Genomic DNA, 13,513 nt, shown 5'->3' with positions numbered 1-13,513 from the left:
CCCAAGCTATAAAAAATCATAACAAAATAACGAAAAGCCTTGAAAGAGATCTTTTGGCGTCAACAGAAAGATTTCAACCTCTACTATATGGGAAAATATAAAAAGAATGATAAAACAATTTTTTTAACATAACATCGCTTGAGCCACTATTGGTACACGTGTTCCAGTAGTTGCGCTAGTGCTCCAGTAGTAGACGTTCGGGAATGATATAAGGAATTTTGAACAAACTGGTAATTTTTTACATAGGTTTAACAATTCTCCCTCGTAACAGGAACTAATATCTTCATTGTTATACATCCATTTTAAAAACTGCTTCCACCCGTTGATCCACTACTGGAACACGACGGCAACTACTGGTGCAAGGGATCGAATTTTTTTGCATATAGTTAATTATTTATATGGTTTTTTGATAAAATAAAAAGCTGAGTTTTGGCAAATCGACTAAACTAGAGACGATCTTTCCACCAAAAACAGCACATGTCGTTTTTATCGAAAAATGTACGTTTTGCTCCATAATCCAATCTGCTGGTACATTACAACCATTGGTACCGGCACCCTATCTTCAAAAACTGTGCATTGCTTCCTTCTGAAACATTTTATTGCTTCTGAGATTTTCTCTAGAGCTGTTTAAGGAAATTTTCAAGAGCTTTTCTTAATGATTTTGTATTTCATTCTTAAACTCCTCTGAACAATTCTTCAGGTTTTAAAAATTGTTTTGTGAATTTTTCCGAGTTGGCATCAAGTGATTCTTTTATACCTAAATGATAATTCATATATCCTCCAAGTATTTATCAAGTGATATTTCAATATACTTTCAGGGTATTATCCAGAAATTTACCTCCAGCGAGTTTGTGAAGAATTCCAGAATTATCACTCAATGTACATTTTCAAAGATATTGGATTATCGGAGCCTGCCAAATAATTAACAGTACTTCAGAAAACATTTATTGAAGGATTAGTCTAGTTAAAATATTGCTTGAAAAGAATCTGGTATTTTTACTAGCTTCATATATGAACATTTTAACACTAACGGCATTTTCCTCACTTAGTATCTGGAGAATTTGATAACAAAAAAATTGGAGTGACATAACAAGCTAAATTTTGTAACGGCTTATAGGAAAATTTATTGGATGATTCAATGGGAACTTCTGCTGAAATTCAATTCAGAGATGTTTACTAAATTACTGGAATAATTTGCGATGGAACCAAGCCACCATCGGCGCACATCGTTAGAATTCCAATGTTATGTCACTGATCGCTAGTATATACTAAAACTAAAGGGTGGTCGTTCCAGTTTTCTTAAATTGGTGGACCCCTTGTACTCCAGGCTATCGTAACTCTTACTCTTCTTCTTCTTGATCTTATTTTTCCTGACGTTACGTTCTTACTGGAACAGAGTCTACTTTTCAGTTTAATTAGTTGTAAAACAGGATAATAAATAGGAAATCTCTTTATCAACTATAGATGATAGATCAACTGTGTGATTATATTAACCTTCCAGTCGTCACGCGGTTTGCCACCGTCAGAACCACCACGCTGCTGTTGTGAACGAAAAGCGAGGTTTTTTCAACAGTGTTGTACAAAATACAACAGCGCGACGACTGAAGTGTTAACCTTCCGTCAGTCGCTCAAAAAACAGTTACACCAGCGGTCGCATCGTGTACTGAGTACACGCGGAGCAATTTTGATTGTACATCCAAAGCTAGGTAAGATGGAATATGGATGTCTTCGGCAAATTTCTTCAGTTCAACGGTACCAATTGGTCAGTGGACAAAAAACACTTTGGAAACATCCTCATCTTCCTGTGGCCATCGGATTATGCCCCGGGGGAACCGCCATAGTGGGCATTTCGCAATGCAACATCTCGAACACAAATATCTCCGGATCTAGATTTTTTAGCAAGTTGGTATCTTCGGCAAAGTTGTTCTGTAGGTCAAGGGCTAACATGTGATAGGCTGCTTGTTTCGAAATTCTGCCACCAGATGCTGCTAGTGAGCATTTAATTTTTCAAACACCGATATCTCAAGATCCTGATTACCTAGAAAGATGATGTCTTCGACAAAGTTGTTTAGAAGGTCAAGGACTAACATATGATAAGCTACCTAACAAGAAAAACTGCCACAAGATGGCGCTAGTGAGCATATATTTTAATCACGAATATCTCGATTTTTTACAAAGATGGTGTTTTCGGCAAAGTTGTTCAGTAGTTCAAGGGCTACCATGTGATGATCTTCTTGATTCGAAATTCGTTCAATAGATGGCGCTAGTGAGCATGATATTTTTCGAACACATATCTCAGGATCCAGGTTACCTATAAAGTTGACGTCTACGACAAAAGTGTTGAATAGGGCAAGGTCTAGTATGTAATATGCCAGCCAACTTGAAATTCTACCACCATATGGCACTAGTGATCATGCTGTATTTTGATCGCGAATATCCTAAGATAATGATATTTTAGCAAGATGGTGTTTTCAGCAAAGATGTTTAGTAGATCAAGGACTGATTCGGAATTCTTCCACAAAACGAAATTTTCGAATGCAAGTTTTTCAGGATCCTGGTTAGGAAAATAAAATTAGATTACAAAGATGATCTCTTTGATGAAGTTGTTCTGTATATCAAGGACCAACGTGTTGAGTGTAAAATAAACCTACTCAGGGGCCCAGATAGCCGTAGCGGTAAACGCGCAGCTATTTAGCAAGACCAAGCTGAGGGTCGTGGATTCGAATCCCACCGGTCGAGGATCTTTTCGGGTTGGAAATTTTCTCGACTTCCCAGGGCATAGAGTATCTTCGTACCTGCCCAGACAACCAGAAGTCGCATCAAAGTTCACGTAATAACTCGTTAATTCATTCAAATTACATCAAACCCGCAAAATACTGTGGATAAAATCGTCAGATTGATGAGAGTCTTCGCATAAAACGCTTTTTTTCTGAGTTCATTTATACATTTTGTTTCATCCCGTATACTCGTACAAAGTAAGTCGAATCTATCCGTAGCAGCTGTCAAATCAACATTTGTTATCATAAGTTAAGTCGCATAATATTACAGGTTAGTTCGGTAGAATATTTATACACTCGCATTATCACATAATATATGTACGCATATAGCCTCTACTTTTGTACGTAGAAGGCCTTTTCGCGACATCTAATAAGTGAAATTTTGCACATACAAAGCCTCCAGGTGATTTCGTTATACGTACATTTTGGTTGTCTGGGTGCCACACGATATACACATGCAAAAATGGTCATGGGCTTAGTAAGCTCTCAGTTAATAACTGTGGAAGTGCTCATAAGAACACTAAGCTGAGAAGCAGGCTCTGTCCCAGTGGGGACGTAACGCCAGAAAGAAGAAGAAGAAGAAGAAGAAACCTACCCAAAATTCTTCCACATTCAATTCAAAATTCAATGGGCTGCTAGATTTCAAATACTTCCATCAGGTTAGAGAAAGGTTTAACTTTTTAAGCTCCAGGTTTAATATTTTTCAAATACAGAATCTCAAGTTCCCAATGTAACCCTGCGCCAGTGAGCATTTAATTTTCAGAACATCTTATGATACTGATCCTTTGGGCTCATCAATACACGTTTTGTCAAATGTTAAAACATTTCGCTACCAGTAAGCACAAAATAAAATTAAACATATAGGGTTCATTCTACTTCAAATTCTAGATTCAAATTGAACAATATTAGTTTTATGTTTAGTAGAAAAGTAGGAGTAGGACGCAAACTTCTCGTTGCTGCTGATAATCTAAATTCGTTGCTGCACATCTCGTAGTACTGGTCGGGTTTGATATTATGGAACGTCTTTTTCCTCAGGAAAATCAGCTTGAACGATTGACTGTTTAACGATAAACTTGCGACAATCGATGCGCCACCATATTTCATATAACGGAAGTTATTAGAACTAGCTTGGAGGTGATGTTTTGGAGGTTATTTGGCAATTTGGAGGTTAAAATCACCTCCAAACACTAGCGATTTTGCGGTGGGATGTTGACATTTGATCACGAATAGGCTCATGATTATAGCCGTGGCCGATAATTTCACTCCCTGATTGTTTACAAATAAATTCAAAGTGCTCTTTGTTCTATTATAATCATAATATGGTTATACAAGCAGAAAGAGCACTTTGAATTGATTTGTAAACAACACAGGCATTTCTATCACATTCGAGGTGATTCGAACGATGCTGTAGTGTACGTGCCATCCCGTGAGTCGCCATGAGAGACCGAGTTTCTCATATCACTTGGCACTAACACACATCCATCTTCATTTTTGTGTAACAGCTTTCTGCCGCCCATGAGCCTCTGTACGTGCCATAAATTCTTTTGTTATTTTACCTTTTACTGTGCGCCGTGTGTTGGTGCTGTCTCGCTCTCTCTCTCACGAGGTACTTGAAAGCAGCGTGCACAGTAAAAGTCAAACGTTTTATAGCATGCATAGGCTCATTAGATGTTTGATAGGCCTTTCCATGGGACAGGTCCATGTTGCATTCGTTTCTATCGGTGAAACCAAAAGCCGCGTGTACTAAGTCTACACCAATTTCAAGGCTATTATTCGCATTATTTAAACCAATCAATGTGCTTGAAATATACTGTTTGAAGGCAGAAAAATACTGCGTGTTACTGCAGTATGCTATTGACAATTTTGTCAGAAAATTCAGTTGAATTCACAGAATAGATGTTTTCTAGAAAACCGATTACGCCTTCATCATTATTTGATCGTTATTTTGTATTATTGTTTACCTTTTAGAACCACCGAAACGTTCGGCATTTGCATATAAGAACTGTCAAAGACCTTCCGAATCAGCTGATTTGAGACGTCTCGTGAAAAGGCCTATTGCTCAATTGTAACCATCATTGACAGTTCTTTGATTTCAGCACAGACAAAAAGACGTCACACTCTCATAGGTGTCCATCGATCATTTTTTTAAAGAACCGATTCGTATATATGCGACCAACTGCAGGCTACAGCGCTAGCGTCGTTTTCATTCGTGTTTGACGTTTACACACTACCGCTACCTGTTGGCCCATCGGCCAAACAAAGTCATTTTAGCATTGGGCTTATACGTTTTTGCGGCAATGATTTTGATCGTCATATTATGCATCCAGTAGAAATCAAGACCAACAATTTTTTTAAATTATTATTTTCTCGGGCCCCGAGCATCGCAGCTAATATGTGAATAGTGCGCTGTGTTCATAGAAATTGTTAGAATGCAGCGCCACACTAAAAAACTGATTTCAAAATGTCGCGAGTCACACTGGCGCGATCCGGTTTGGTGGCGGTGCGACAATATTTTTAAATATAGTCAAACCTGTATTAGTCAATGTTCCATAGTTCGGTATCGACTCATGAAACCATATTTAAAACAAAAAATCATAATTACTATAATGCTCCCTATTATCAGCTTTCTTAAGAATATCTGTTCCATGAGTCGATGATCTTTTGAGTATCGACTATAAATTTGACTGTACTTGAAATTCTGAAGTACATTCTGATGGGATTTTAATACTGAAGAGCACCGTTTTCGAATCAAACGGTTCATTACATGTTAAACAACTTAGTTGAAGACGTCATTTTCATGATTAAGCAATCACGATCCTTGAAATTTGGGTTGAAAATATAGCATACTCAGTAGCACCATCTAGTGGAAAAATTTCCAAACAAGTGTGGCCCATCACAAGTTTGTACTTGACTTACTGAACTTTTGAACCGAGAAGTTAATATTTGGATGTAATCAGGATCCTCAGATATTAGAAATCAAAATATGCATGCTCAATAGCGCCACCAGTTGAAAGAATTTTAAAGCTTGAGGTTCCTTGCATTTAGGCCTTCATCTTATGAACAACCTTGCCGAAGGGGTAATATTTCTTAGTAATGAAAATATCTCAGGATCATTTTTCTAAGCGATCAGGATCCAAAAATATCTGCGTTCGAAAAATTGCATCTTTAGCGTCGGTTTGTGGAAAAAATCTGAATCAAACGGCGCTTCAAATGTTTAGTCCTTAAGCTACTGAACATCTTCGCCGAAAACACCATCTTGTTAAATATCGTTATCCTGAAATATTCGCGATCAAAATACGCCATCTGTTGGTAGAATTTCAAGTTGGGTGGCTTATTACATGCTAGACCTTGACCTTTTCAACACTTTTGTCGAAGACGTCAACTTTATAGGTAACCTGGATCCTGAGATATCTGTGTTCGAAAAATATCATGCTCACTAGCGCCATCTATTGAAAGAATTTCGAATCAAGAAGATCATCACATGGTAGCCCTTGAACTACTGAACAACTTTGGCGAAAACACCATCTTTCTAAAAAATCGGGATCCTGAGATAATCGTGATTAAAATATTGCATGCTCACTAGCGCCATGTTGTGGCAGTTTTTCTTGTTAGGTAGCTTATCATATGTTAGTCCTTGACCTTCTAAACAACTTTGTCGAAGACATCATCTTTCTAGGTAATCAGGATCTTGAGATATCGGTGTTTGAAAAATTAAATGCTCACTAGCACCATCTGGTGGCAGAATTTCGAAACAAGCAGCCTATCACATGTTAGCCCTTGACCTACTGAACAACTTTGCCGAAGATACCATCTTGCTAAAAAATCTAGATCCTGAGATATTTGTGTTCGAGATGTTGCATTGCGAAATGTCCACTATGTCGGTTCCCCCGGGCATAATCCGATGGCCACAGGAAGATGAGGATGTTTCCAAAGTGTTTTTTGTCCACTGAGAAATTGGTACCGTTGAACTGAAGAAATTTGCCGAAGACATCAATATTCTATCTTGCCTAGCTTTGAATTTACTATCAAAATTGCTCCGCGTGTACTCAGTACACGATGCGACCGCTCGTGTGACGGGCCCGGTAAAAAAAAGTTACACGAGCGGTCGCACTGGTGTACTGAGTACACGCCTTAAAACATAGGTTAAAAACACGATGTTTTCGAATACTTTTCGTTGATTTTTTCGAAAAATTTCTTCTCTACAGGCAAGAAGAAGAGTAGATCTTGGAATAGGACCAACACCCGGATCAATTTGAAGGGATTTTCAACGTGTTTTTCGACTTTTCGCAAAGTGCGTGTACTCAGTACACTAGGGCGACCGACGGTGGGTTAAGAGTGGTAGATAGAAGCAAGTGAAAGATACAACTACAAAGTACGAGGAAAGGGACGGGCCTGCGATTGAACCCATGACCTTCTGCTTATGAAGCAGAAGCGGTAGCTATTACCAACCCCGTTTCCAAAAATAGTGGTGAGCTAATGGTGAAAAAACAGTTTCACTGACGAAAATTTGTTCAGCTTCAAATGAAAGCTATATTCTTCCTCTATGCGATGTCACTAAGTTTGCTATGTGTTCCAAGGAAAATATGACATATTACGCGAATAAATACCTAAGATTTATCAAAAAATGGGCTTTTTCGCAAACTGTGTAACTAGCCGGCGTACGAGGGGTCCACCAATAAGAGAAAACCGAAAGGACCACCCTTTAGTTTTGGCGTATACTAGCGGTCAGTGACATAACATTGAATTTCTAACGATGTGTGCCGATGGCGGCCTGGTTTCAGCAAAAATTGCTTCCTGTTGTCTTAGAATTTATGTAAAATTTCTAGAAGCGACATTCTTATCGATATATCTCGCGAAAATGCTGGGGTGATTTTTGACGTAGTTAGGGTAGCTGTACAACTATTTGCCACCTTAAGGAAAATTTCATAAATTCCTTCAGTGAAAAGACTTGAAGACATCGTTCTTGAAGATGGCATATTTCCCACCATCATGTCCAGCGGCAACAAATGCTGGTTAGAGTTGGCTTGACCGATGGAAGGCTTCGGTGTCGCGTCAGCAGCATGACGACTACGGAGCTGGTTGATGTGAGAGCGCAACATTCGGCGATCGTTGATCCATACATTATACATCACGTCTCCGATCTTTTCGACGACTGTACCGGGAACCCATTTCCAACCGTTACGACTGGAGCTTGGCGTAAACAAAGTCGTTTCGGCTGAAGGATCTCGATTTCTTGAGGTCGTCGGACATTGGCACTGGTTTTCGCACCGGCGAAGGACGCAGAAGCTCGAAACACGTGCGGATTTTGCGCCCGAACATGATCTCTGATGGCGACTTCTGGTCTGGCAGAACCCGGTTGGGTGTGCTGCGGTACGTGAGCAGGAAAATGTCCAGTGCGTGCTGTATCGATCCTCTCCCCCTCTCGAATCTTTTTCACGGCCCTCTTGAAAGTGTCCACGAATCGTTCCGCTTGGCCATCCGATTGTAGATGGAATGGGGCAGTCGTGCGCTGTTCGATGCCGATGCCGGCGCTTGTGAACTGGGTAAAGGAATAATCGCCTTCGATTGTACCAGCGTAGTCGACGTGGACGCGCTGCCATGGAGCGGCCGGTTTGGGTCACGGCACCTGTGCAGAGTAAGGAGGCGATCTGGCTACGGACGCACAATGTCGACATGCCTTGACGAAGTCGACTATATCGCCATCCAAACTGGGCCAATACACGTAGCTTCTGACGAGGGCCTTTATACGCTGCATTCCGGGATGGCCACGATGGAGCTGTTTGAGGCACCGCTTGCGGAGTAGTGACGGAATGACGAGCCGTTCGGCAAACATGACACACCCATCTACCACGGAGAGCGATTCCTGCCTGACTTGGAACCGTTGAATGTCAGACCCCGAAAGGATCTAGCCATTTTGAGCGTGGTGGTAGACTTGGCGGAGCAATGGATCTGCTTGGGTGCTTTGCCCGACGGCTCTGAATTTGAGAGGCAAAACCTTTATCGCATTAGATACAACTGACCTGAGATTCTCTTCCAGGTTGAGGCTCGCGATAAAGTAGTCCCCTTCGGGCCTGACGTGCTGGTTGATCAACCGAGAAAGCAGGTCTGCATTGCCAAACATGTGGGTGGGCACGTACTCGATGTCGGAATCGTAGAGCAGCAGGTGGAGAGCGAAACGTTGGAGCCGATTGGCAGTATAGACGGGATTACCTTTTTCAAGCCGAAGATACGGAGCAGAGGCTGGTGGTCGGTTTGCAACCGAAAGTGACGTCCGAAGAGCATTTTGTGGTACAGTCACCCCACGCAGTTGAATCACCCACAATTTATGAATCAGCTGACTTCAAAAGACAAAATTATTATCAAACTTGTCACAAAACATCACAGAATTATATTTACTGATAAGAAACTATGTGTAAAAATAATTCTGTGATGTTTTGTGACAAGTTTGATAATAACTTTGTCTTTTGAAATCAGCTGATTCATAAATTGTGGGTGATTCAACTGCGTGGGGTCACTGTATTTCGTGACGGCAAATATGATGGCCAAACCTTCGTGGTCCGGCTGACTGTAGCCTTGCTTGACTGTACCGTCCGGGAACTTGTGGTTGATTGTTGCCCCAAGCCCAACGGAGGAAGCGTCGACAGAAACGATGATCTCTCGCTTCGGATCTTAATGTGTTAGTAGCAGATCCGAGGAGGAATTTTGCGTCGTCTTTCAGGAGATTGTCGAGCGGGTATCGTAGCTCGCGACAGACTTGCCATAGTAGTTGATGGCCCCCAGGAAGTATCGTCGGATACATCTGTAGGCGGTGGCAGCTTCGTAATCGCCTCGATTTTGGCCGGATCCTGACGTACCCCGCGACTATCGACGATGTGACTCACGTATTGCACCTGCTGCTTGCGAAACGTGCACTTTTCGGGTCGGATGATGAAGCCGAAATCCTGGATTCGCTTCAAAACAGCCCGTAAATTACGGTCGTGCTCCTCTTGAATTCTGCTGCCAACGATAACAGCATCGAGATAGCCGGAAGTACATTCCAGACCGGCTAACATTGTATCGGTGATCTGCTGAAACGCACCAGGTGCAATTTTCACACCAGGCGGGATGCGATTGTAGGAGTAAAGACCACTATGAGTGTTGATAGTTAGCAACTTACGGCACTGCTCGCCAACTTCCACCTGCAAGGAGGCGTCGGACAAAACGATCTGGCTGAAGACCTTGCAGTTAGCCAGCTTGGCAAAGATGTCGTCGGGCATTAGAAGTGGACACTGGTTTGGTGGAAGCGCAGCGTTCAAACCCCTGGAATAGTCTGCGCAAATTCGAATAGAACCATTGGCTTTGCGGACGACGACGATCGGAGCGGCCCACTCCGAATATTCGACCGGGGTGATGATATTTAGCTTTTCCAGCCGGTCGAGCTGCTGGTCGACGGCATCGTACATCGCGTACGCAACCGGACGCTTCGGACAGAAAACGGGTCGAACACTTTCTTTCAACTCTACCCTTAAATTTTTGTTTTGCTGCACAAGCCGAGCTGCTCGCTGAAAACGTTGGGGAAAGACGACTTGAGTGCAGCGGGTGACGAGCAGAGCTTGGCACGTGGCAACATAAACTGTGAGCACGGACCAGAGATTGAAGCTGTCTACCAAGTCGGAACCGAGTAGCTGAAGTTGTTTCCCGGTGACACAGATGAGCTCTCGCCGTGTGCTTTCTTCGATGGTGACATTGCACTCGAATTCCCCATCGAGCGACAAGATGTTAATACACCTTCGAGCTGTGGAATACCTATAAGTAGATGAAAAAAACGAATTTAGTACTACAGTCAACTTTCGTTCGTTGCACTAAACCTGTAGCCCACTTAGTGAAAGACTTTCACTAATTGGGCTGAGTTTCGAACTGGCAAATAGCATAGAACAAAAGAAAATCAGGGCTACCAACATTGATAAATTGCGTCGTATGTCAAAAAATGACGTTTGCCTTCGTTTTAGGTGGACTATAACCCAACTAACGGGAGCTCAATTAAAACGAAGCCCACGTAAAAATAGTGCAACGAACGAAATTCGACTGTATTCCATTTAATTCCACTAGAGGTTGTATCCTTTGACAGATACGTGTATTTCGTCCTCAACTGTAAGGCCGTCTGCAGTGTCGAGTGTAGTACACGACACTTTATTGATTTATTTTCGTCAATCAATAGTCGACTACATGTTTGCTTAATTCTATGTTGTATTAGGAGAACTTACGTATTCTCGGCAGTCTAAGCCGAAAGCCGCGCTTCTTTTGTAATTTTTTCTGACATCAGCAGACAAATTACGTGTTTGTCTGTTAACATTCATGCGCTGCTAAATCCTCTATCGATTCACACCAATAGAGTTGTAAACATCTTTTTGGGAATGTTTTTACAACGCTGCGAACATCTCTTGTCAGAGTGACTATTGTCGGCAGCCTCATTCTCTTCGGCAGCTTTCCCATAAGAGCTACAGGCGAATCTGTTGAGCAGCTCCAAATCAGCTGCATTTTGAGACGTGTTCATTTCAATTGATGTAATCTCTGGCGAAATTGTTTGTTCCGTCTCGGAAATCTCGTCAGCGGGAAGCTGACAGAACAAAGAATCATCAGAATGTTTTCATTGGTGTGTTTTGATAGAAAAATACTGTGGATTTGGCGTTTGATGTTTGGTAGCCGATAATAGTCGAATGGTGCCGAAGCCGTAAGTCTCCCTATATCTTGAGGAGTTGAAATATTGTCTTAGCTTTGTTCGCGACATTGTCAGATCTATTTCTGTGCAATGCTGATTATAAAGACACATCATTCGATTCATTGGGCCGAATTTTGCATAGTTAGTTCGATGATTATTTGATGCAAACAAATTCCGATTTCTTAACTGTCTGGCGGCCCCCGAGCAAAGGCTGATAACCCAATGATTTCAAGTTGATAACACACCATGTTATCATTGTTATCATTTTGTTATTGAGTTATCACATTTCAAAATCATCGATAATTCAATGATAACTAATTTAATTATCAGTGTTGAAAATCGCAGGAAAATGTGTATTGATATTATTTAAACCAATTCAAGCTACAGTTTGTATTGAGTCTAGTGAATAACGAATCGAATTTATGTTTATTTCCAGTTTAGTTTACTTGTGTGTTTGGTTTACATACAGAAATATAATTCGTAGTACTATTACAAGTTTGGGTACCAGTGCTGACGCAAATTCTAATATCTTTTTTTACCTCTTTGAGGTACGATTGACCACTTTCAACATAGGAATATGTATTAAAATTGATAGTAGAAGTTATTAGTTTCAGTGCTACAATATAAATCTTGTCATTTTTATCAGTCAAAATATTTTCTATACGGATAAATTGCCCATCAATCTTAATGAAAGAATCGTCGTATCCAAGTTTTTCACAAGCTTTTCTGGTACAATATTGAACATTTTCAAATGTAAATTTAGCATGATAACTGAACTCACTCTCTCTAATACCTTCGTCAATAATCAAATTATCTTGTAACTCGAAACGTATTCTCTGATCAAACTTCGGCTGGATAGTTGGTTTCGTATGCCACAGATAATTATGCCATGCTTTGAGCTTAGTGTTTACGAATAATGATTTGTTTTGGCAAATTCTGTTAAAAATATATTTATTCGTGATTTGTATGACAGGATGATTATTACCTGTTCTAAACCCTAAAATCATGCCGTTTCCGTTTTCGTATGGATAAAGTGAGGAGTTCCATAATGCTCCGAAATTCCTAGCGCATTCAGTCAAATGTGTCAATAAATGTATATTAAAAAGCATATTTTCTTCTCCGAATAATTTTTGAAAATCACGAACAAACCGGTTTACCTGCTTTTCGACTTCATCAATTCTTGTTTGCGTCAGATTGATGTCTAGTAGTTGAAAAATACAATCAGAAAGTAACATGAAGTTTTTCAAATATTTTTGTGGTAAAACGCCGACCATACACAGATAAAAATAATGGAACAACATATTCTCCCAAGCGCTTGCCTTGTTTTTCTTAATATCTTCTATTTTGCCCGGATACCTAGAAAACACGCTAGGTACTCGTATGCGCAGCATACGTTGTTCGACATCTTTCAGCTTTTGACCAATGTAGTATGGCTTAGAATGATTTGTTGACGCTGTAAACAGTTCCCACATTTGTCTTACAACACCAAGCAACACCGCATGCATGTAATCGGGTGGGAATCCTACATAAAAAACGAACAAAAGTTAAAATTTTGAATGCAGTTCATTAATAATTTTCAAATCTTACCTGAAACAACATCGAAATAAGGTATTGACAGAAACACTGACAGGCCTTTGATTCCATTTATAGAATGTCCTGCATGGTGCGCTTCTATCATATCACGCCTTGTATCAGTGTGATTTCTGCTTCGAGGTTTCTCCAAAGGATAGCGCACCTGATTACCGAGCATAATTTTTCCTTCGTGCAAACACAAAGAGCAACCAAACTTTCCGTTGAACTGGGTTGAGTTCTGTAATTTGGGCCTTGCTACGGAGTCCAAACAGTTTTGAACGACGACAACTTTATACTTCACAGGTCCAATAGAGATGCCTTCCCCCAATTTGATGATTTCTTCACAAAAATCTTTGAAGAATAAAGGTATGTTAGGTTCGCCTTTACTCAGCCACACTGCAGCTAGTAATAGATTGTTTTTATCGAATCGAATCCGAGGAGGAAGGTTATTGATCGTAACAAATAT

Source organism: Aedes aegypti, chromosome 1 (assembly GCF_002204515.2).
Source record: "Aedes aegypti strain LVP_AGWG chromosome 1, AaegL5.0 Primary Assembly, whole genome shotgun sequence".
NCBI lineage: Eukaryota > Metazoa > Arthropoda > Insecta > Diptera > Culicidae > Aedes > Aedes aegypti.
This window is presented reverse-complemented; position numbering follows the sequence as displayed.